General features: G+C 42.1%; 1 protein-coding gene across 5 annotated transcripts in view; it reads right to left on the bottom strand.

The window, feature by feature from the left end:
- The window catches only part of SIPA1L2 (signal induced proliferation associated 1 like 2), a 231467-nt gene extending 206096 nt beyond the window's left edge, over positions 1-25371 (bottom strand). For 2 of the 5 annotated variants that reach the window (XM_007989806.3, XM_037986028.2), the window contains exon 1: positions 24623-24919. The gene's annotated coding sequence lies outside the window, so the exon portion shown is untranslated. Of the gene's footprint in view, positions 1-24622; positions 24920-25220 lie in introns of those variants that run through there. The other 3 variants (XM_007989805.3, XM_037986029.2, XM_007989807.3) reach the window with 3 other exon arrangements.
- Positions 25372-25749: the final 378 nt, after the last annotated feature.

Consider the following 25749-nt stretch of genomic DNA (forward strand, 5'->3'; position numbering starts at 1 on the left):
TTGGGAGGCTGAGGCAGAAGAATCGCTTGAATCTGGGAGGCGGAGGTCGCAGTGAGCCAAGATCGTGCCACTGCACTCCAGCCTGGGTGACAGAGTGAGGTTCTGTCTCAAACAAAAAAAAAAACAAGGTACTCCAAGCCTCACATTCATTCCACTAAAATTATACTAGCTTGTGAAATATAACTTTGACATTATGATAAAAATAAAAAATGCAGGATTTCTGATTCTCCAACAATATGGCAGGACTTCTTACACACATCACACATACGTGCACTGCCTATGCCCCAGTCAGACACAGTTGCTGCTTTCTGATCCATCAGACAATGCTGTAGCACACACAGCACATTCTAACCACATATTCATATCAATGTCTCAGACACGTGATGCTACTGAGTTCAAGAAATTTCAAGTACATTAACAACGAATATACATTATAGGCATCTTTTGTAACAGAAAGAGAAAGGACCTCATAATCTATTAATACTTGTCATCTACTATCATTACAATTTGATAGATACTAAAAATTGACTTCAGAATTGCTATTCAAACATAATTCTTAAAACATGCTTTCATAAGTCATGTAGACTAATTACAGAGAGACAATTAGCCTTTGACACTGCATTTAATTTAATAAGCCATTTCAGAATTTTAATGGAAGCATTAACAGGCATGAAACAGAAATGAACTTTTTTTTGAGACCTCATAACTTACAAATTAGCTAATTTTTATTTTTAACATAAATGTCAAAAAGCATAGTACCAAAGGGCCGGCAATTATACTGCTAAAAAGACATGGAAGTTATCTGGGTCAAGGTATCTCTGCTTTCAGAAATAAGCTGAGAGCTTTAACGGTATTTTTAAAGTAAATGCCGAAATCTCTAACTTAATGTTTAGTAGCAATGCGGAAAAATATTCTCATTGTCAAGGAGAGGTACTTGTGATAATTAAATAAAATAATGTATGTATATAAAGCAAGTCATTCTAAGCCTTACCAATGAATTATATTATTCATTTATTATATGTATTATATTATTTATAATATATTATTAATACTAAAAAAGATCCTGAAATTAATTTCAATGCCTTTAAATTATATATACATGTATTTCTTCCTATGTAATAAGTTTAAATGAAAGAAAGTTGTCAGAAGGTTAAAAAATATAATGCTTAAACTGACATATAAGATCAGCAAATAATTTTCAAAGCATACATGAAACTAAACTTAGATGTTAGGGGCTTTTACAATAAAGAACATGTACCAAAAAAATATTTATTAGACATTTATATCTAATAAACACTTGCTAATTACTTGCCTTGAAAACTTCTGTTAAGTAGGATCTAGTAAATATTTGCTAATCACTTGCCTTGAAAACTTCTGTTAAATACAATTAAAAGAAAATAAATCCAAACTATATTGAATCAGGAAACTATTCTGAGACAGACTAATTACTTTTTAAAGATTACATATAATGCAGTCATTCAAATATTTTAAGAGCATGTTTTTTCCTATTATAAAATTAATATGTCCATTTTAGAAAAGCTGGAAAACAAATGCAAAAAGAAAATGATAATTAAACATAACACAAGCACAAGTAATAACCATTGTAAATTTTTAAATGTATCCTTGGTTCCATTAATACATATGCATATTTAATATACTGCTTACGAAGAAAATTTTTTCATTTAATATTCTGTGAACATTTTCCCATGTCATTAAATAGCCTTATAAAACAGGATATTTAATTGATTTAAATTACTTGATCATATGCAGTATCATAATTTAATACCTTACTATCAAATTTTTTCCAATTTTTCATATAACTAGTATTACATTGGGCAATCTTATACATAAATCTTTTAGACCACTTGTGATTATTTGGGATGGGTAAATTGCCCATCCCAAATCCCCACACAATTATTAACTTTCTACATTATGAAAAGTTGCACAGAGCTTCACCTAGAAGACAAGGAATGCCATGCTTGGAGCACTCAGCATTAACAAAAACTGTCCCTACTTCTCCCCGTAGTTATTAATCTTTCAGCCAGTGTCATGGAAGAGAAGGGCTGCTTTGTTCAAAGTCTTCAGGCACACAGGTAGGGTTACATGGTGATGTTCCCATCTGCACTTATTTTCCATATTTCACCTCTTAAAAAAAAAAGAAAAAAAAAAAACAAAACGCCAGGCACAGTGTCTCACGTGGGATTATGTCTCACGATAATCCCAGCACTTTGGGAGGCTGAGGCAGGCGGATCGCCTGAGGTCGGGGGTTCCAAACCAGCCTGACCAACACGGAGAAACCCTGTTTCTACTAAAAATACAAAATTAGCTGAGCGAGGTGGCGCATGCCTGTAATCCCAGCTACTCAAAAGGCTCAGGCAGGAAAATCACTTGAACTGGGGAAGTGGAGGTTGCGGTGAGACGAGATCGTGCCATTGCACTCCGGCCTGGGCAACAAGAGCGAAACTCTATCTCAAAAAATCAAAATAATAAAAATAAAAATAAATTAAAACCCAGAATCTTAACTCTGTCATCTAGGCTGGAGTTCAGTGGCGCAATCTCAGCTTACCACAACCTCCACCTCTAGACTCAAGCAATTCTCATGCCTCAGCCTCCTGAGTAGCTGGAACTACAGGCATGCATCACCACGCCCCGTTAATTTTTTCGTAGTTTTAGTAGAGACAGGGTTTCAACATGGTAGTCAGGCTGGTCTGGAATTCTCCTGACTTCAAATGATCTGCCCGCCTCAACCTCCCAAAGTACTGGGATTATGGGGATGAGCCGCTGCGCCCAACCCCATATTTCACCTCTTAAGAGGAATGGACAGATAATCTTTTAGTGATAGCTTCTCACAAGGGGTCAAACATCCAGTGAGGGACTGTTGCAGAGGGCAGACCACCTGCAAATGCAGTAACAACTCTCAAATAATAGAAAACAAATTAGTGGGTTGGAATCAAGAGGTTGGTGCCCTCTTTTCAATGCTATCTTTTCCTCTACCCTCTGAGTATAAGCTCAGGCATTAACATGGTCCTCCTCTCTCAAAATAAAAAATTATTTTAGCATTTTGGTGTTGCCAAGTTACTCAAGTTAACTAAAGATGTTTCTCTGTGTGCTGCACACCCATCTCTCTGCATATACTACAAACACGAGGAGATCCATGCACAGTAGAAGACTGATAAGCACTCCAACTAAGGTAGAGGCACAGAGGCGAGAAATACACCACAGAGGAAACCACATACAATGGCCAAGCAAGTGCCAGGCAGGTTCACCTACCTGGGACTGTGAGATTCCATTACTCCATCTTAAACTCACAGCCCCAAAATAAATCTTCCACAGAGTTCACAATCTAGCTACTTACTCACAATAGGCCGGTCTTCTTAAAGTCAAACACATATCTAACATTAACCAACATCCCCTCCTTTAGAAAAGCAGCAGCTGTGAAAAAAAAAAAAAAAAGACAGTAACCTCTTTTCTAATAGTTGGTTTTCCACAATTTAATTTTGCTTCTCTAAAAGCTAATTTGGGATAATCACCCACATCAAGCTAGCCATAGACCAGTTTGGATGTTGTTGAACTTGTAAGGTGAGTCACATGACTAATTAAGATCATTAGGACTGCGTTACAACAGTGATGTTTTATAGTTAGCTGTCAAAAGTATACAAAATCCAGAATCCGTTTTGTTCATCAAATTAACTATTACTTTATAAAATAAACGGTTGGACCTAATCACCAATGACAGATCAAAGATAAATTTTGAAATATATCATTTGCTTACTTTCTGGGTAAAAGTTTGAAATGAATATGCTGAAATCGCTTCACAATTTCTTCTTCCACTTCCATCAACATACTTCTCCGTGAAAGGGTGTCTCTATTATGCGCATTATTAAAACAAAATAGAGAAACCATTGAGATACATATTATCCCCTAAAACAGTGTTATCAATCCAAAACTGAGTAGATAAATTATCAAAGCAAGAAGGAAGCAAGCGGCCAGGTATGGTGGCTCACGCCTGTAATCCCAGCATTTTGGGAGGCTGAGGTGGGCGGATCACAAGGTCAGGAGTTTGAGACCGGACTGGCCAACATAGTGAAACCCAAAAAAATTAGCTGGGTGTGGTGGTGGGCACCTATAATCCCATCTACTTGGGAGGCTGAGGCAGGAGAATCACTTGAACCCGGGAGGCGGAGGTTGCAGTGAGCCGAGATCGCGCCACTGCACTCCAGCCCAGGCAACAGTGCGAGACTCCATCTCAAAACAAAAAAAATAAAGAAAAGAAAAAAGAAAAAAAAGGAAGCTCACTTATCAAATTAAAATCTTAAAATAATGATATGCATGGTGTCTGTTCAAAGTCTGTCACTAGCATTTAATCCAGAGAACCGATCTCTCACTTGTAACTTTAGTTATAATTGCAGAACAAAGTAATGAGAGTAACTGTGACTCACTTTATTCATCTCTGATATGCACATTTTCATGGAACAAATATAATTTTTTAATAATGCTTTTCTTTTTTCCTATGTTTATTGTGATTATATTTAAAGAAATGGAAGTTTATGTCTGTTAAACCTAATGATAAAAATTGAGGTTTTAAAATTTTATACTGTATATTTCTTCATGTTTCTTTTTTAAAAATTAATATTAATTACATTCTCAGAAGTACCAATCTGTGAGGGACTGGAAATTAAAGACACTTGAGTTCCTTCAGTTCTCTGCCACAGAGAAGTGCCGTGCTAGGTAATGTGGATGGGAACAAGTCACTGGCTGAGACCTGGACTCGCTTGGAGAAACGGCCTCTGCCTCCAGTACTGGGCTGGACACCAGGTTTCCAAGGCTAAAGCAAGACACAAAAACTCAGTGCTATGGAAGATGTAAGGAGGGAAATGCACCTTACTTATTTACGTAGTTTCTAAAGATAAAATATATACAAAATTCTAAGAGATCTTGATAAACAGCAAAATACTTCTCTGTTTGCCAGTTTGTCTCCAGGTCTTAAAACCTAGTAATCAAGCAAACGAGCAACCCCCTCCACATACACACAATATCAGCAATGACGAACTCAGGCACCTGGGCCTGACACTGAGCCTCCAGAAGAGCTCAGAGTTCAGCCTTTCTCAGTGTGGAGCGGCACCGTGTCATCCTTTCCCGAGTTGGAACCCATGAGAGGCCAGCACAGGCCTGACAGCATGGGAAGGAGAAGAAGGGCAATTAAATGGGGAGGAACACCTTGGTTCAGGTAGGGCTTTAACTCACATTTCTACAATGAGTTTTAAAAAAAAATAACATAAAAACTCTATTTGTACTAACAATAGGCCTGAAACCCAGAGGGCCACCAATGCTGTCTGACTGCTATGGTTTGGCTCTGTCTCTCCACCCAAATCTCATCTTGAATTGTACTCCCATAATTCCCACGTGTTGTGGGAGGGACCCGGTGGGAGACAATCTTGAATCATGGGGGCGGCTTCCCCCATACTGTTCCCGTGATAGTGAATAACTCTCACAAGATCTGATGGTTTTATCAGGGGTTCCGCTTTTGCATCTTCCTCATCTTCTCTTGCTTCTGCCATGTAAGAACTGCCTTTTGCCTCCGTCAAGATTCTGAGGCCTCCCCAGTCATGTGGAACTCCAGTTAAACCACTTTTTCTTCCCAGTCTCGGGTATATCTTTATCAACCGCGTGAAAATGGATTAATACAGTAAATTGGTACCAGTAGAGTGGGGCGCGGCTGAAAAGATACCCGAAAATGTGGGAGCGACTTTGCCGACTGTTACTTTAGTAGGAAACAGGCAGAAGTTGGAACAGTGTGGAGGGCTCAGAAGGAGAGAGAAAAATGTGGGAAAATCTGGAACTTGCCTGAGATTCATTGAATGGCTTTGACCAAAAGCCTGATAGTGATATGAACAAGAAGGTCCAGGCTGAGGTGATCTCAGAGGAAGATGAGGAACTTGGGAAGTGGAGCAGAGGTGACTCTTGTTATGTTCTAGCAAAGAAATTGGTGGCATTTCACACCTGCTCTAGAGATTTGTGGAACTTTGAACTTCAGAGAGAGAATTTAGGGTATCTGGCAGAATAAATTTCTAACCAGCAAAGCATTCAAGGGGTGACTTAGGTGCTGTTAAAGTCATTCAGTTTTATAAGGAAAGCAGATCATAAAAGTTCAAAATATTTGCAGCCTGACAATGTGACAGAAAGGAAAATCCCATTTTCTGAGAAGAAATCCAAGCCACCTGAAGAAATGTGCATAAGTAATAAGGAGCCAACTGTTAATCTCCAAGACAATGGGGAAAATGTCTCCGGGGCATATCAGAGGCCTTCCCAGCAGCCCCTCCCATCACAGGCCCAGTTACCAAGGAGAAAATGGTTTCATGGGCCAGGCCCAGGGTTCCTGTGCTGCGTGCAGCCTACAGACTTGGTGCCCTGTGTCCAGTGCCTCCAGCCATGGCTGAAAGGGGCCAACACAGAGCTGGGGCCCTGGCTTCAGAGGGTGCAAGCCTCAAGCCTTGGCAGCTTCCACATGGTGTCGAGCTCACGAGTGCACAGAAGTCAAGAACTGAGGTTTGGGAACCTCAGCCTAGATTTCAGAGGATGTACGCAAATGTCTGGATAACCAGGCAGAAGTTTGCTGTAGGGGCAGGCACTCATGGAGAAGCTCTGCTAGGGCAGTGTAAAAGGGAAATGTGTGGTGGAGCCCCCACACAGAGTCCCTACTGGGGCACTGCCTAGTGGAGCTGTGAGAAGAGGGCCACTGTCCTCCAGACCCCAGAATCGTAGATCCACTGACAGCTTGCATCGTTCACCTGGAAAAGCTGCAGACACTCAATGCCAGCCCGTGAGAGCAGCTGGGAGGGAGGCTTTACCCTGCAAAGTCACAGGGGTGGAGCTGCCCGAGACCATGGGAACCCACCTCTTGCATCAGCAGGACCTGGATATGAGACCTGGAGTCAAAGGAGATCATTCTGGAGTTTTAACATTCAACTGCCCCACTGGATTTCAGACTTGCATGGGCCCTGTAACCCCTCTGTTTTGGTCAATTTCTCCCATTTGGAACAGCTGTATTTACCCAATACCTGTTGTGTCTAAGAAGTAATTGGCTTGCTTCTGATTTCACAGGCTCATAGGTGGGAGGAACTTGCCTTGTCTCAGATGAGACTTTGGACTGTTGACTTTTGGGTTACTGCTGAAATGAGTTAAGACACTGGGGGACTGTTGGGAAGGCATGATTGGTTTTGAAATGTCAGGATATGAGATTTGGAGGGGACAGAGGTGCAATGATATGGCTTGGCTCTGTGTCCTCACCCAAATCTTATCTTGAATTGTACTCCCTAATTCCTACATGTTGTAGGAGGGAGGGACCTGGTGAAAGACAGCTTGAATCATGGGGGCAGTTCCCCCCATATTGTCCTCGTGGTAGTGAATAAGTCTCACGAGATCTGATGAAAGTTTTTACCAGGTGTTTCCGCTTTTATATCTTCCTTATTTTCTCTTGCTGCCGCCATGTAAGAAATGCCTTTCACTTCCTGCCTTGATTCTGAGGCCTCCCCAGCCATGTGGAACTATAAGTCTAAGTAAACCTCTTTTTCTTCCCAGACTCCGGTATGTCTTTATCAGCAGTGTGAAAACGGACTAATACACTGACCTTCAGCTTATTCGTCACCTCTTCATTTTGAGAGGGTGGAAAAGTGAGCAGTACTTTTTCAATGGACTTCCCAATGTCTCTACCCCAAAAGATAGAACTTAAAATATTAGTGTTTTCACAAGACCCTTTATACTAGACTTTTTAGAAGGCATCCTGGTGGTAAAGTTGTAGAAAGGCCCAGGCAAGAAGTTAAACGCAAAGTTACAGGTAGTCTTTAGCAAACCACCCTTTATTATGAAGTCAAAGGAATCTTCTCCAGGTATTAACAGCATTCTATACATTAACTGAAGGTATCCAACATGGAACTGTCTTCCAGCAATTCTGGAAGTTTCTGGGAATCTAAACACTTAGAAGAATACAGCAAGGATTAAAAGCTGTGACCAAAATACAGATACTACCATAAACACAAGATTAGAAGGATCCAGTGTTTGGAAGCTTCCAATTAAGTTAAAATTCAAGAACAAAATTATATGTATGCGTGTGCGTGTGTGTGTGTGTGTGTGTGTGTGTGTGTGTGTGTGTGTGTGAGATGCCAAAAATGTTGTAATGTAGGTCAAATTAGTTCATCTCAATTTAAGGAGCACAGAACATGATCTTTCAGGTGCTATGTGCTTTCTAACCCACAGAACACACCCAGTATCTGAGCAACAGGAAGCTAGGATGGTTTTGAACACAAAAATGTAAGAATCGCCCACAGGATTTGAGGCAGAGTCCAGCAAGTCTTTATTCCGATTCCAACAATAACAGAACACTTAGCAGGAGGGCGCTGTGCAGAAACCACTTCTCTGAGGATTATTAGTATATTTGCAATTTATTTGGCATCTCCTCCCACTCTTCCCATGAAGACATGAACTCTGAGAAACCTTCACCCTCCTATAGAAGCCTTCCCTTTTTCCTCCAAAATCCCCAACCAACAGACTACACTAACTTACTGTCATGAAAAGCACAGGCTCACCCTCCACACAGGGATTGCCAGATACTTCGTGTAACAGTGTAAGAAGAGAAAGATAAAGGGTTTTGGCTGATGGAATAACTCATTATTCCATCAGCCAAGGCCTGTGTAAATGTTTACCCATTAATGGAAAGTCAAAGTACACACATTTTAGAGGCATGTTAATGTAGGATTTAATCAGGCACCATAAATCACCAGGCCAGTTTTCCTCACACACAAGTTTCATATTTCAGTTCAGATAGAGTAGAAATACCGTCCTCAGAATTTATACACATTTGATCTAACTGATTAAGTTCCACACTGCTCTTTTGTTCACTATAAACAAAAAGATGTAAAAAAAAAATTCCCAAACTGCCACAGCATGAATTGAAAACATACCATCTGCAGCTGCTTAGCCACAGCTACTGCCCCCAAATCAAATGAAAGGCTCAAGAAATGCTCAGCTGTGTTCTTATTGCTCGAGAGTTTCCCGGAATCCTTCCATGATTAACTTATTGGCAAAAATTAGCAATATATGCATGGCCCATCTATAATACACCTCGAGCAGACAGCAGTAATCAAAAGGAAATGAATGCAACTTTCGAATTATCAAAATGCCACGATGCTCCTGTTAAAAACCATTTAGCCTTTCCATCTCACAAAAATTTGAAATGTCATTTACTTTAAACAAGAGTTTTCTCCTGCCTCTTTTTCTGATTTGATAGCGGAAAGTGATAAATACATCCTTATCGCTAAGTTTTTATTCTTTTGCACATCTTCATTCAAGAACATGAACACTCCAATCTCTAGGAGAAAATTCCAGTCCAAAGCCAGATATAATCCCTTAACTTAGAGCAAACAAGTGTAAGCCGGTACTCTCCAACATTCTGAGAGGAATAAGCTCACGTTCATAGTACACTGTGGATGTTATGAGTTGACCCTCTGGAAAGAATATTTACGTCTGCTATCATCAGAATTACTGCTGCACATCCTTGGAAACCCACAAGATAACTCTAGAAACACAAAACTCAAGAGCCCAAGAATGGGGGCCACGCTCCATCTCCTGCCCCTGACACTATGGTGCACTGACCACAGCACTTGCTGCCCTTGAGCTCAGACACAGGCTCGGAATCGGAATCTACCCCACACAGTCTCCAAAGTGGCCACTCAAATCGATGAGAATCATCACTTCAAGAGTTTTTCAAGGTGCTAGCCAGCAGTCTGCTGAAGGTCCTCTCAGGCTAAAGCAGCATAATGTGAGCTCATTAGAGAAGGAGAAAATCACACGCACAACTGCTTCCTTACTATTTGCCCCGACCCCATCCCAACTCCTCAGACTGGGAGACGGCCCCTGGACTCCAATGGAACTTCCTCTGAATCGCAGGCAAGCCAGAGGGCCCTGCAGTCATTCCAAAGGTTTTTGCTCCCAAGAAACCCTCTGGCTCCTGAATAAGTGATTACCATTATTCCATTCATCAAGTGTCTCTTAAGCCTTCTATTATGAGTCTGAATTTTAAACAGGGACTAGGTCTTTTATTACATCCCCTGATCCATGTCTCCAGTAACATTTCTTTCGAAGTTATAGAATCTGTCAGCAATCTCATTATTAGACTTTACCCTCCCTTCCACCACCCAGAACTAAACTACATCCAATGGGGTGGGGGGGGGACTCTATCTTGAGAAATATTATTAGAAAATCTGTATTTCCAGAATAAGAGCACCACAAGGGCAACACCCTGTCTGCCTTACTCACCACCATAACCTGAGTCCCTAGAACTGTGTCTGGTAAAAAAGAACACATAATAAATAGCTGACGAATGAATACATCTGAGCACCAGCTAGACAATAGGCAGCTTATCTCAATAAATCCTCTCTGTAATGCTATAACACAGATTCAACTTTTTCCATTTACAGGTTCAGAAATGTGGACTTTTAGAGAGGAAGCCGCTGACTGACATACAGGCCCCACAGCCATGGAGATGGCCCCTCAGTCTTAGCCCATGTCTGATCTATCCAACATGTGTTCTGTATCTTGGGAGTACAGGACAGCAAAAAGAGCTCAAGATCACAAGGATTTTATCCTACAGTAGAGAGGAATACTAGGGAAGCCCCCAACACAAGAGTTCGAACATCCAGCATCACACAAAGCATCATAAAACCCGCTGGGCAAAGCAGAACCAAACAATTGGCAAGCCTAATTCCACAAGACTAGAACAGAAGCCCAAGGATAGCCAGTTACAGGACATTCCCTAGCCTCCCCTGAAGTTAGGTCAGGTCATAATAAGAGCTCCAGAAGAATAAGAGTGGAAGGGATGGAGGAGACACTTCTGGGCCAGCCCTTTAGGTGATGCACACCTGGGTGCCCCGTCCCCCTCAACAAGCCTCAGCGCAGACCACTCAGGGCAATGCAGTGGGGCTGGGCCCTATGGTGGCAGAAACAGGTGGAAGGAACCTGAATCCACACGTGTCAGGTGGAGGAGAGCAGCCTACCTGCTTTTCAGTGGAAATCAGCTTTTCCACCGCCAGAGCATTTTGTAGTGTCTCTTAGAGCAGGTAGAGCTACCTTAACCAATACAGCCCTAAGGAAAAGTCTTCTCACCTTGATGGCACATTTCACATGCAAAACAACCATTCACCTGGTACAGCCGATGAAAACGTTTTAGTACTTTCATTTATGGTTGGAGAGGTTTAGCAACTCAGAACTTCAGTAGTAGAAGAAATAGAAAAGGGGGGTGGTTAACTAAGTCTAGAATTTCATTTTTATGTCAACTAGGTTTTCATTTTGCTAACCAGTATCTATCTCTTCAGCATAAACGATTGAAAATCTGTATTTTTTCAGGGCTAGTTGATTAGTCTCCTTCATATAGTATCATAAAACTGAACTCAGGAATTTTTTTTTGTTTTAATAATTGTTGCATTTGAAATAATTGGAAATAATTTGAACTAATTAGAAAAAATTCCTCAGTTTTGCAAAAATAAACAGATTTATTTTCGTTCACCTAAAATTTTCTAAGTATCAGATACAAATCAACCAGTAATATGTCAGGATCCATCTCTTCAGAAGCAAAGTTGCTTAGCTCAATGCTGTAAGCCAGCCTGAGCCAGGCCTGCAACAAGTATCAGCCAACTAACAAAAGAAGTACCTGATCTCCAGAATGAGTGGGTGGGACGTAAGATGAGACCTAGTGGGAAAATTGCCAAATCAGATAGGAAAATCACACCCCTGTAGGGAAAAGGGAAGTTGAGATGTGAGTGAAGATAAATACATAAATATCTAACAGAAATTGCTCCTAAAATCATTTGACAAATAGATATGACCTCAGAAAAGGTCATGTGATAAAGATGAAGGTAAAGAAAGCTCAGTGTGGTCATATAAAGTATATAACAAAGTAAAAGTAAATAAATTATGCTGAGTTTTGAAAGAAGCTTTATACACAAGAGTGCATACTGCATGATTCTATTTACATGAAGTGCAAGAACAAGCAAAACTTATCACTGGCCAAAAAAAAAAAAGAACAAAGGTTGCCTCACATGAAGGTGGGAAATGAAAGAGTAAGTTGACTGAGCAGGGGCATGAGAGAACTTTTGGATGTGATGGGAACATTTCACATCCTAACAGAAGTATGGGCCATATGGGTGTATGCATTTATCACAACTCACAGAATGATACACTTAAGATTTGTGCATTTCACTCTGTACCTTTTACTTCAAAAAACGTAAAAGTTATTAACTCATTTATAATATACATGCTGAAGTGTTTAGTGAGAAAGTATACACATGTGTGCAACTTACTCTGAAATGCATCAAGAAAACAAAATAGATTGATGGATGGGTAAAAACAGAGAGACATGTATAAAGCAAATAAAGTCAGACCTAACGACTGTGGAATCCAGGAGGTGGGTACAGCGGTGTCCCCTACACCACACAGTATTTTCAGCTTTTCTATATGATTGCACATTTGCATGATAAAACGCTGGGGGAAAGTATATGGTGATTGCATTGAGATTTATTGGTTTAAATAAATCTCAGAAGTTTAAAGCAGAATGCAAATCTTACCCAGAACTTACTGTGAGTTCATGAGACATGAGATAGGAAGTAGACTGAAGGAAGGGAGCACTGGCAGCAAATGACCAACACCCCAGAGACTTGGGGGCGGATGGGATGCTGAGGTGAGGCGAGTTCTTTTTGTCCACAGATATCCTTCCTAATGTTGCCTCAGTTTAAAACTCTTGTGGCTGGGCGCAGTGCTCACACCTGTAAACCCAGCACTTTAGGAGGCTAAGGTGGGCAGATCACAAGGTCAGGAGTTTGAGACCAGCCTGACCAACATGGTGAAACCCCATCTCTACTAAAAATACAAAAATTAGCTGGGTGTGGTGGCCACACCTATAATCCCAGCTACTCAGGAGGCTGAGGCAGGAGAATCGCTTGAACCCAGGAGTCGGAGGTTGCAGTGTGCTGAGATTGCGCCACTGCATTCCAGCCTAAGTGACAGAGTGAGACTCCGTCTCAAATAAATAAATAAATAAATAACTCTTGTTACTCAGCAAATCACTTCAGTGTATCAATTATCAAGTTATATATTCCTAAGTATAAAGTCTTAAAACACATGACTTTGAGTAGCAAATATAATACTATGTGTATATTCTGTCGACTAACTGAAACGAATTGAGTAATTTTATACCAAAACGTCATTTATATCTCTGATATATCCAAAATAATTTTCTTTTAGGTTTATGACATAGTCTATAACCTTTAGTAAATTACAATGAGGAAAAAAAACATAATGACCATCTTACATGATAGACAAAGTAATTATCACCACTTTGAAAATACTGTCCGTCACTTCTCCTTAATGTTGCTTTTGTTAATAAAATCCATTTCTGGAGTTGCAAAACCTAAACCAGGCAAAAAGATGAGTTCGGATTTAAGCAGATCATGTTAACAGAGATAGTACTGTGATCAAAGGAACAACTGAGAATGTTTTGTGTGTATCTTCTGGTCTTGGAGAGGGCCTACAGTTTCCCTGCACACAAGAGGCCCTCAACAAAAATTCAAATCCTAACCATTTTCCAAAGCTTAACTCAAGTTCTATCTTCCTTGAATGTTTTCCTAATTATGCAAACCCACCTTATTCTCAGCTAACCACACAGCCTTTCATCTGAAAGAAGCTGCACTGCCCATCAATCATACGGTCTCATTTACACAGGAATCTTTTTCTAATACACCTGACACACAGCCATCAACTCTGCCCAAGTTAGTTAGTTCATCACCTAAGAAGGCAGTTCATTCATCACCTAATAAGGTAGCCCATGCTACTACACAATAGGTCTAGTGGTTAAATCATTCCCTCTGATAGTTCTGAATCAGTAACGTAAGGAAGTTGAACTAGAAGAACACTCAAAGTCCCTCTGAGGACTAAATTCTAAGAGTCAGTTAATTTGCTAACTGTGCCTGACAGCTACCCAGGACTGAAGGACAGGGATGGAAGGGCAAGATCCCTGTCCTCAGGGCTCTCACACCCTAGGGTGCACCCTGTTAACCTGGAAATCTTAGAATGCCAGCATTTAAACAGACTTCACGATGGCCTGGCCTCACATCCTTATTTTAAAATTGGATTACAGGTCACTGCCCCAGAAAGATGAGGGACTTAGACAAGGCCACCGAAGAACTCCTTACCCCACTTGTATCATCTGCAATAGCAGGATATTCTACTTTGCTCTTTTATATAATACGCCAAGTAGATTTTTTTTTTTTTTTTTTTTTTGAGATGGAGTCTTGCTCTGTTGCCCAGACTGGAGTGCAGTGGCACGATCTCAGCTCACTGCACCCTCCACCTCCTGGGTTCAAGCAATTCTCCTGCCTCAGCCTCCTGAGTAGCTGGGATTACAGGCACGCACTGCTACGCCTGGCTAATTTTTGTATTTTTAGTAGAGACAGGGTTTCACCATGTTGGTCAGGCTGTTCTCAAACTCCTGACCTCATGATCCGCCCGCCTCAGCCTCCCAAAGTGCTCGGATTATAGGCGTGAGCCACCACGCTCGGCCAGATTTTTTTAAATTATCATTTTTCTCTTTAGTTTTACCTGTTCCAAAACAGAAGAAGGTAAAAGTTCACTTTTAGGCACACTAATGCTTGCAGGGATGACAAGGAAAGCGAGGGCATATTGCCAAAACCCTGCTCCATAAAGGCAGGTGTCTCGATGTACACTTCTCTCCACCTTCCTCAACACCCCCCAGTGTGCTACAGCAAGGCAAGTACAGATGTGCTCTTTGCTACTGGAATAACGAAGAGCGTAGTAAGACTAAAGCAGTGTCTCTTGAAACTCTCCTAGGGCCTTGTTCCTCATTCCATGCACATATCCTGTGCCGACTCAACATCCCCTCTGCTCCACAGCTTATCTCAGAAAGAACTAAGTTACCGTGCCAAGCGAAGAGGATGAATTTAGAAAGCTCCACATAACCAGACGCACAGCGACAGCAGCCATCAGACATCAACCAGATTTAACTGCCCTAAAATTAGCAGTCAGAGCAAAGTAGTTACTGCAATGATTGCGTCAGAGCTATTCTGACTGGCGAACTGCCAGTTTTAAACAAATTGTCCTGCTTTCTCTACCAGAGAAACAATATTTTGGAACAGAGCCAGCTAAGCATTTCAGTGAATGTTCAAATTCTAGCTTCGCTATTAATGTTGTATAATTCAATGACAAGGTGAACAGTCTATGTAGGCTACATCTGCAAGGGTGTTATTTTCTTTGTTGTAAGCACTTATTCTTTGGGTGAGTAAAGTACTGTGGATGAATCCTTTTAAATATTTAAATGCCTGAAATGTATTTAGGGATTCACATTCAACTGGCTTAAACAAAGATTATGCAAATTTAGCAAAGTATAAATGCAAAACAAAAATTGTTTTCCTCTTATATTTCTTTTAATCTTGGCAAAGACTCAGAGGCTAAAAAAAATGTTCTCTGCATGATCACAGAAGGACCCACTCGCTTCCCAACAAAGAATATATAACCTGATTCAATTGGCAAAACTGCTACCTCACTACATATTATGAAATTTCTAGTTAATAACAGACAATTCACTGGCTGATAGAACAGGGCGGTTTTTAGACCAGAACAATGAGCTCATTAGCCCAACCCTTAGCCTCCACTTCCCCCTTTCAGTGATAGTGAGTCGGATAATTCCGCCATTCTCATATGCACACACCTTCTTTAGTCCCTCCCTTTCTCCCTTCTTCCTTTCTCTCTTTTCATTCTTTCCTTTTATCATGATTTATTGAAACCTACCATACCTTACAGGTGAGCTGTAGAATAAACAACGCTATAGCTGGAACCAAGAGACATGGGTTTAAAATATAAGGACTTAGATTCAGAAAACCACACTTTCATTAAACCTTAGTTTTTGTATCTGTAAAAGGGAAAAAAATCCCACCAGCCCTATAAGGTTCTCGTTAAGTATACGTGAGAGAACACAATGAAAGTTCAAGCACAGTAACATTTTACATTTGCCTTTAAGAATATCTCTCCCCAATTCTTTATTCTCTTCATAAATCAACAACATTAGTCTCCTTCACTTATTCTTGTCATTTAAAACATTTTATTTATTTTTTTGTGACAGGGTCTCACCCTGTCAAACAGATTGGAGTTCCCTAGTATGATCTGCCCACTGTAACCTCGAACGCCTGGGCTCAAGGGAGGGTCCCTCCTCGGCCTCCCCAGTGACTAGGTCCTCAGGTGTGCACCACCACACTCAGCTCATTTTAAAATTTTTTGTAGAGATGAGGTCCTGCTTTATTGTCTAGGCTGGTCTCAAACTCCTGGGCTCAAGCAATCCTTGCCTCAGCCTCCCAAAGTGCTGGGATTACAGGCATGAGCCACTGTGCCCAACTTAGAACATTTTAAATGAGAAAACTGACCTACTATTCCAAACAAATGAGTTACAACGACCCTCAAATAAAATTGGTTGATAAACTGGATGCTTCTACTATCATGTACGCCCTGCTTACAGCATTTACCATAGCATACCTTATACACAAAAGTAAACAAACAGGAGTTAGAATGATATCCCTCTAATGTCATATTATAAGAACTAGCAGTATGTTAAGATATTAAAGAAAGATTTTAACCATGTAAAATTAAGACTATGGCTACTGAACACCTACCATATTTAAGGTATAAATAATATCCTCATGTACTTTGCAACCCTCAAACTAAAAGTACTGAATCAACAAAAGATGCACACTATACACTACTGATCGCATTTTTAAACAACATGATTTCCTGTAGAAATTAACACTGCTAATGGACTGAGAACTAAAGGACTACAGACAGTACTACACAATTCAGAAATCCTTTCTTTTCAGTAAGCTTGATTAAGTCCCAGCCAGGGCTTTTAAGTCAACTGAAGCCTCATGGGATTCAAATTCGGCTGTGCAGTCATCAGCACAGACCAGACTTTGAAACCTGGGAAAGGTGTAAATCATACTCTCTCATGAAAGGAGGCCACCTAAGGGTGCCCAGGCTCCCAGGAACCACACCCCTCTGAATGGGGCTGTAAAGTTCTTGATGTAACAGATGGAACACAGTCAAAACCCTCTTCAGAAACTTCCACATTTTTACCAGTTCCATATCAGAGTTCAATCAGAGGTCATTTCAAACAACCCAGGAAAGACATAAATTAGGTATAAACTGTTGTTCAAGATAGATCATGCACAATAGAAATAATGATTAGAACTTTAACTCGACAGTATTTAGTTCAACAAAAGCCAAGATAAAGGAAGTTCTTTTATGTTCAACCCACAACTCCCAATCATTTCTTTAACAAATATTAGTTCACTGTGAGCCTATTATGTGGCAAAAACCACCTAAGTACAAGGAATACAGCAGTAAACCAGAAATGTCCCTGCCCGTTTGCTGCTTATGTTCCATTACTAAAATTGCACAGGAGGATGGGTGGGGGTGGGTGGTGCTCATTTAGCTGGAAGCTACTGGAGATACAAGAGCAGGGCTCCCTGCTGTCTCTCCTCATTCATTCCCAACCCACTAATGGCTGGGAAGTTAGGCATTCCTTGCACTAGGGGTGGCTGTGTGCTACAGTTCTGGCCAATCACATACAGACAGAGCTAGGCTATTAATCTGCACTTTTAACATACCCTGATCCTGGGACTGGTTTTGTCTGAGTGTGATAGTATGATGCTTCTTAAACAGCTGAGTTCAGGCCGGGCAAAGTGGCTCACGCCTGTAATCCCAGCACTTTGGGAGGCCGAGGTGGGCGGATACCAAGGTCAGGAGATCGAGACCATCCTGGCTAACATGGTGAAACCCTGTCTCTACTAAAAATACAAAAAAAAAATTAGCCAGGCATGGTGGCAGGCGCCTGTAGTCCCAGCTACTTGGGAGGCTGAGGCAGGAGAATGGTATGAACCCAGGAGGGGGAGCTTGCAGTGAGCTGAGATCGTGCCACTGCACTCCAGCCTTGGCGACAGAGCAAGACTCCATCTCAAAAAACAAACAAACAACAACAACAAAAAAAAAACAGCTGAGTTCAACTAGAAACCTTCTAAGCAGAATAGTATCACCATTACATTAACCTCCTACCCCTCAATAAATGAAACCTCAAACCAAAACCCACAAGCAATTCTGGAAGAAAACAGGCCAAAGTCAGAAATGTCTTCAGGAAAAAGAATAAATACATAGTAAGTAGAAGGCCCATTAAGAGTGGAGTTTGTCTTCAGCTTGCCTCACAAGATCCTACAGGCTCCCTAGAAATTCCATTTCTCAACAGTTATAAACTCTAACCGGTGATAGTAGAACAGTGGTCTCCAAACAGGGCCACACATTTCAAAGATACAAATGCCCTTGAGGTGCAGAGAAAATACTTCTACATCTATTTATTTTCAATATTAATCTTCTTAAAATTTACATTTGTTTTATAATGTCCATAATATCTTAGCACAGCAAAGTATGTTTACACATACAGATATATTATACATATACACATGCACAAATGTGTATACAGATATGTATATAAGTATATGCATACATACATGAACACTTAGACTATTGTGTATAGATGGGATGCATGTTGAAAAAAGTTTGAGAACCTACCAAAAGAAACCACTGTTTTTTTGTATTCGATCATTTAAACACCTGAAACAGGTAGCATTTGCCCTGTAAAAAGAATCAAAACTATAATTTCTAAAATTACTTATTAGAAACTTCAATACATAGAGGACAGTATCCCAAAGCTATTCCTGAACAATGTGAATACCCACTGTTCAACAAGCAACCAAATGTGTTACCAAAAACACCTCCAGAAGACAGTGAAAGCAATCGTTACGCTGACTTCACAGGATATTATGCCTTAAGCATTAATCAGAACTTTTTTTAAAACTCCACACAATAGTTCATCTCAGCATACATAATTTTTTTTTTTTAATTTTTTTTTTTTTTTTGAGAGGGAGTCTCGCTCTATCGCCCAGGCTGGAGTGCAGTGGCGCGATCTCGGCTCACTGCAAACTCTGTCTCCTGGGTTCCCGCCATTCTCCTGCCTCAGCCTCCCTAGTAGCTGGTACTACAGGCATCCACCACCGCGCCCGGCTAATTTTTTTGTACTTTTAGTAGAGACTGGGTTTCACCATTTTAGCCAGAATGGTCTCGATCTCCTGACCTCATGATCCGCCCACCTCGGCCTCCCGAAGTGCTGGGATTATAGGCGTGAGCCACCACGCCCAGCCAGTATACATAATTTTTTATTCACCCAAGAGTTCTCCCTTTCCAAAGTAACAAATTTTAACACTGGCTCTTTACCTAGATATTTCTACTTAAGAATAATTGAATATACTACTAAATAACCTACTTCGGACTGTTCTGATTCTTGAGCAACTCAACCAAATGAGGATATCTCTCAGCAGATTAAGCAAATATGCAGAAGTGAAAAATACGGACTATTCTAATGGGAAGAGTTAAAGACGCCCCTTCTGGCTAAATGTTTGTTAGCAAAATAGGAAGAGAAGTGTATCAACCAATTAAAACAGAACCAGAAGAGATTGTGGTGTTCTTCCCTACTATCTGAAAGCAATTCAACACAAGAGAATACCAAACCAAAAAATAAGCTGAACAAAGTCCAACAAGATTCTGATCTTTCCTACAAGCATTGCAGTTCCTAAGGCCTCCAGAGGTCACAGGTCACAGTGTGATCCTAGTTTCTCAATCCAGTCAGTCATTCAACAAATTTTCATAATCATATGCAGAACAGAGTCCTCATTACTAGGGACACACTGAAAGTGAACTCATTATTACTCAGCAAAACTCGGTCAGTAGAACCAGCAAAGGAGGTCTGACACACTCTTTCAGGATATCCACGTGAAAAGGTGGAGATACATGGGCTAGTTATAAGATATTAAGAGCATTAGTAGTTAACTGTAACCGAGAGTGTGACTCCTTATAAGCCTCAAGGGAAGCTTCCAGAGACACACTTCGTGTTATTCAGCCAGTTTAACAATTTCATCACCAGCTTAAGTAAAGATATAAAAGATATAAAAGAGTCTGATATAATGTACAGACAGCATTTCTTTGGGAGCACAGGTAAAGGTGCCAAATAATATGATCAAATTCCAAAAAGCATGATGGAAAGAATCAGCTAAAATAAAGCAAAACCACAGCGCAATAAATGTTAGACTTTGCAGTGACATCAGCGCAAGATGGGAAGACGAGGTTCAATGGCAGCATATGATTAACGGCTCATGGGTGTTTAGTGAACAGGAAACTCGTTGAGTCTGACCACCGGAAAAGCGAATGCAAACTTGGACTATATCAGTGCAAGCAACAAGCAACCTATGATACACACTCCTGCTCTACTCTACACAGGTCACGTTACACCCGCCAGGAGCCCAACTCTGACAGACACTGAAGGATTTGTTCTGTAGGCCACCAAGGCAGTAGAATTTGAATAAACAAGCAGAATTAGATTTCAGTTCTATAGGCCAAAAAAACTTTCTAGTACTCAAAACCATTAAAAGGTGGAGACCCCCACCCGTTACTTGCAATGTTCAGGTATTACCGGAAGACCACTTATATAGAGATTATATAAAAGGATCCAAATATCAAAGAAGGGTTAGTTGAGCTACTCAGTGATTTCCAAACCCTGGTCCTTAGTGAAGTTTTCATTGACCCATGCAAAACAAAAGTGTCCGTGTTGGGATAGCTATAAATCCACGAACGGGGTAGTTTTAACACAGCTCCTCTCTGGATAGGAAGAACTCTCCTTTAGGCCTGACAGCATACATATTCTTCCCCTTTTCCCCACCTTTTCTTTTTTTTGGTACATCAAACGTATTTTGACGAAATGCATTGACAATAAGTAGTAACTGCTGTTGTCAATTTTCAACACACTTATGCAGCAACATTAAATGCTGACATACCTGACAATCCCTAATACTTCCTTGTTTTTTTTTGTTTTTGTTTTTGTTTTTCCATTTTACAGGTAGATGAAAACAAAAGGTATAGGAACACCATGACGAGACAATCTTTAAGGTCCTTTCTGGTCCAAAGATGCTATGACAACTAGACTCGACTTGCTGCATATTTTCTCCCTTCCTACCACCCAACTTAGCTATATAGTACTGGGGTGGGAAAACGAACCAAGGAATTGGGTTTCACTAAATATGAAATCTCTCAAGCAGCAGAACCTCAACAGCGAGTCAAGATCTGGCTCCCTTCTACAACTGCTATTCTTTGGAAGCAAAGTTTATGAATCAAGTTCAGAAAGGATCAAAATAATCTATGTCTAAAGTTGGGAGGCTTTTAAATTCCTATCACATTGTTACCCCTCTTTTAAAAGGCGTCACAGCCAAATGCAATTGGAACAGAAAAAGCAATTTCTGAATCATCGATTTCAAGGTAAACCAAGTAGCTATGATCCTCATGCAAAGCATTCACATATAAACTTACTATAGGTCAAGGCAAAGAAATGACATAATCATGAAAAATATAAACTATCCCAGTCAGACAGGCATTTTCATTACTCTAATACATTCGTTTTACACGTTAAAGAAACCCCACATTTTGGTGATGTAAGGGATCATGAAAATACTTTCATCCAAATTCATTCGTGACAGGTGGTAGAGGCAGGAAGCTCAAGGTTCCTGTCTGTGCCTAAAGCTCTTTCTACTCTCATCCTGCAAGTGAATTAGGCACATTAACAGAAGTAGAAAACCTAGAACACGGTTCAGTATTCTCTAGGACCGTACTTTGTATTTCGTTGAAGTTCAATACAGAAAAAAAAAAAAAAAAAGCAGCTTTTCAATTAATACCCCAGGCTAAATTTTCTTTAAATTCAGTATGTCTTTAAAAGGATTTGTAATCCTAAATCACCACCATAAATTGATCAGAAGTTCAAAAACTCAATGCCTTCCTCAATCTCAAAAAATAACCCTGCACTTATTTACCAATTATGGTTGGGGGCAAGGGGCTGTATTCACATAAACACATAGTTCTTTGCAAAGTATGCAGGAAACACAATCCCGTTTAAACTAGTTTCAATGCCCAAACATAGTGCTTTTAAACCAGTTTCAATTACCAAACAACTGGTTTTTCAGGGTAGCTAGTATTTCCTTACTTTAAGAAATAGATTGACTGCTAATTTCAAAATAATAACCCGCTTCCCCTTTGCCTCAGGTAAAAAGACCCACAAGGTGGGCAAGTGTTTACTAAGCTCAGGTATCAAGGAACCCTTCAAAACACCATCCCAGTCTTGGGGAATGGGGGGAGAAAAAAAAAGAAAAAAAACACCTTCCAAATCCGTATTACACAGCTTTAACTACAGTAAGCATCATAGAAACCAAATCATGATCTGATAATTCCCCTATTAGACTAAAAGTTACATTCCATACATTTAAAGCTCTTTGAGAAAATCCATGATTTAAATACATAAAAAGCATTTAATGAAAAACATATACTTAAAGCAACTGGGTAAAATCTGTGGCCCATACTAAAAGCCAGAAGCTCCACCCCCATACCTATGATCCAGCTCTTGCTTTATTTTCCGGACCAAGTGCTTACACTGCTTCTTATACAAGTTCATTTCACCCCATCTATAGGTAGCATGTGGGTACTGATAAAAGCTGTTTCTGATTTCATTTCCTACTTCCCAGATGTTTGCTCTGTAGTTTTTCTTTTTTCTTTTTCCTTCAGCTATTTATGAATACACTCTAATTTAGAACAAATTCAATATGTCTTATTTTAAGCTGGGCAAGGCACACAATAAATGAGCGCTACCAAGATAATTTCAAGATATTTATCCAGCGTATAAATAAGTTTGCCTACCTAGGCAAGATTTGGACAGGCTGCCATGATCTTGCTTTAGAATAAAAGTGCTTAAAAAACACAACTGGGAGTCTGCTGCTGCTGTTACTGCTGAAACTACGGGCTATTGTGCTTGTCATAAAAGGGCTTGTGCTTAGAAATGAAAAAATCAAATATCCTCTGGGGAGAAGATGTCCCTAACACAATCCCTGGTATGAATCATGCAGATACTTTAACTGCATCTATTCCCAAAATGGATCAATGGAATCCTTTAGGAGGAATCAACGTGATTTACACCCAAAACTTAAGATTGCATTTTCTCATGAATAATACTCTCTTATAACTCTGAATCAAGCAGTGAAATTCAATCAAGCAGTAAACATCTTTTAAGTGGAAATATTGTCTAAACAGGATGACAAAACAGAACTCTGAATTCTTTAAATAAGTCCAAACATGAAACAGACATTCTTAAATGATGTAACTAAATACAGTAACCAAGTTGTCTCTTGAAATTCAACTTTAGGAATGCCAAAAATAATAGGCCACCTCTCAATATCCGCAAAGATATTGGTATGTGTAGGTTTTCTAGGAAAGTAATAAAAAGCAACAGTTTGGGAGATCTTTTTTCTTCAATTACTAATTGCAACACTAGAAAAATTACAACCTAGGCTGCACACAAACGCAACTCAAATGGGCAGTTTACTAAATGTCTGTCATAAGAAAGCCATCTAGTGTTAACGTTTAGAATGGAGACTGCAGACAAAAGAGGCAAAGAAAAGAAAAATCTGTGCGACTATTTTGAACTTACTGAGCAAAGCCATGAGAACCACCAAGATTCTTTGAGGGTTTTTTTCCTTGATTTTTGAAAAAAGCCATCCTTGTCAAAACCCAGTCTCAATCTAACCAAATCAAAAATGTCTACAATTTTATTTTGACCAAAATCGTGTTTTGTTGAGCATAATTCCGTGACCAATGAACGCACTTGATTTTTTCCAATACTCAGGCCAGAGTCATCTTGGGCTGAATTAATTTAACTGAAGCAGGTTAATGATGACAAATATCTCCCAGAGGAGTAATGCCAAGTTGTTCTCTCTTTCCGAGAAGCCTCGGCTCCTCTTGTAGATGATGAGCCGAAATTGATTCTTTGGGTTTGCGGCACGGCTGAAAATTAATCTGTAGGTTTTCCTGGGGATATTCCTAGGACGTGGGCAAACTACCCTCACTGACACGGGAAGACCCGGGGAGGCACAGGAGCTGGCAAAGTGGGAAGAAAGGTCGCGCTGAGTGAGAAGGGCGCTCGCCCGCAGCTCACGGTCTTACAAAGAGGGATCCGTCCCGGTGAGGGCGCGCAGTCGGGGCGCACCCCTTCTAGAAGGGGAATTAGCCCCGCAGCAAGTTCGGCGTCAACCCGCCAGGCGCGCCGGGGGAGCTGCGTCGGGCAACCGCGAGCCCTTCCAGAGAGCGTTAGTCAGAGCGGAGTTCTGGGCACCTGGAGGAGGTCCTCCTCAGTGCCGGTGTCGCCGACACGGGAATAACCTTTCAGATGATCGATAACTTGGAGAGAACAGGCGGCGACGGTTCCTCTCCCAGCCCGGGCCCGGGAGCGCGGGCGCATCTGCGTCTACAAGCCGGACCCTGCCCCGTGCCCCTCGCACCCCCGCGTCCCTCGCCGCCGTCAGCCCCCCGAAGCGCCCCGAAGGGCATCCCCTTCCCCTTCGGGACAGTCACCGCCTGGCCGTAGCCATCCCGAACCTACCCTCGCCACGCTGCCCGTCGGATTCCCCGACACGAACCTTCGCAACACCGTCCGCCGGGACCTGCTACAGCCTGTGCGCGCCGGGCGGCGCGTACCGGGGCTGCCGCCTCGCCGCCCGCCGCTGCCCCGGGCTGCCCATCGGCCCGGACTCTCCCCGCGCCGGGCTCCGGCGGAGGCGGCCCGGACCCGCCGGCTGCGGCTGGAGCTCTCGGCCTGCACTCGGGCGGCCGGCGGGGGCGCGGCGCTCCTCCTCCGTCCTCCTCCTCCTCTCGCTCCGCCGGCTCCTCCCGGGCTCCCAGTCTGCCGCGCCGGCTCCCGAAGCCACGGCCCGCCCGCCCGGCGGCACCGCCCCCCGCCCGCTCTGTGGGCTCCCATTGGCCGCCACCTGCAGGCCCCCTCGGCCCCGCCCCACGATTGGGCGCGGGCGCCGTCAGTCTCACCGCCCGCCGGGCTCCAGGCTCAGCCGGTGCGCTGTTCCCAGGCCCCGCGGCGCGCGGGAGCGGCGCGTCCGGGAGGGGCCCGAACGCCTTTCTTGGGGAGGGGGCTGTGGAGCTCAGCATGAGCGGCGCTGGGCGAGCTCGAGGGCCGGGCAGCCTACCTGGACCCAGGCTTCTAGAGAGCCGTCGCCGTCCTCGCCGGTACTCGCTTTCGTCCCTCTGAGGAATAAGTTAAAAACCCCGAGTCTGGTTCTGAGCCTTCCTCTGGCGCAGGCGCGACCCCACCCGGCCCTCCTGTCGCCCAACTTGGGACAGACGCGGCAGCCGGGCGTTCGGATCCGTGAGCCTCGGCCGCTGGGGCTACATACACAGCCCAGGGCTCCACAGAATCGCCGAGGCCCCGCGAAAGCCCAAACGGCCGCATCTCGAAGTGATCCCATAGAAGAAGACAGCGCGAGGAAGCGTGACCCTGCTGTGTGCCGGCCCCCGGAGGGCGCCGCGGGCCCGGTGGGTCGGAGGGTGGGGAAGCACAGAGAAATACGCAGGCAGTAAAATCTTAGGAGGACAGGGGGTGCCAGCGTGCAGGAAATGCTGCTAAGAGACCTTTAGGAGCCAGGGAAAAACGGAGAGACCAGCAGTTCCAGGCACCCGCATCCCAGCCCGGTCCGCTCAGCCCTTCCTCCCTGCCCT

Source organism: Chlorocebus sabaeus, chromosome 25 (genome assembly GCF_047675955.1).
Source record: "Chlorocebus sabaeus isolate Y175 chromosome 25, mChlSab1.0.hap1, whole genome shotgun sequence".
Lineage (NCBI taxonomy): Eukaryota > Metazoa > Chordata > Mammalia > Primates > Cercopithecidae > Chlorocebus > Chlorocebus sabaeus.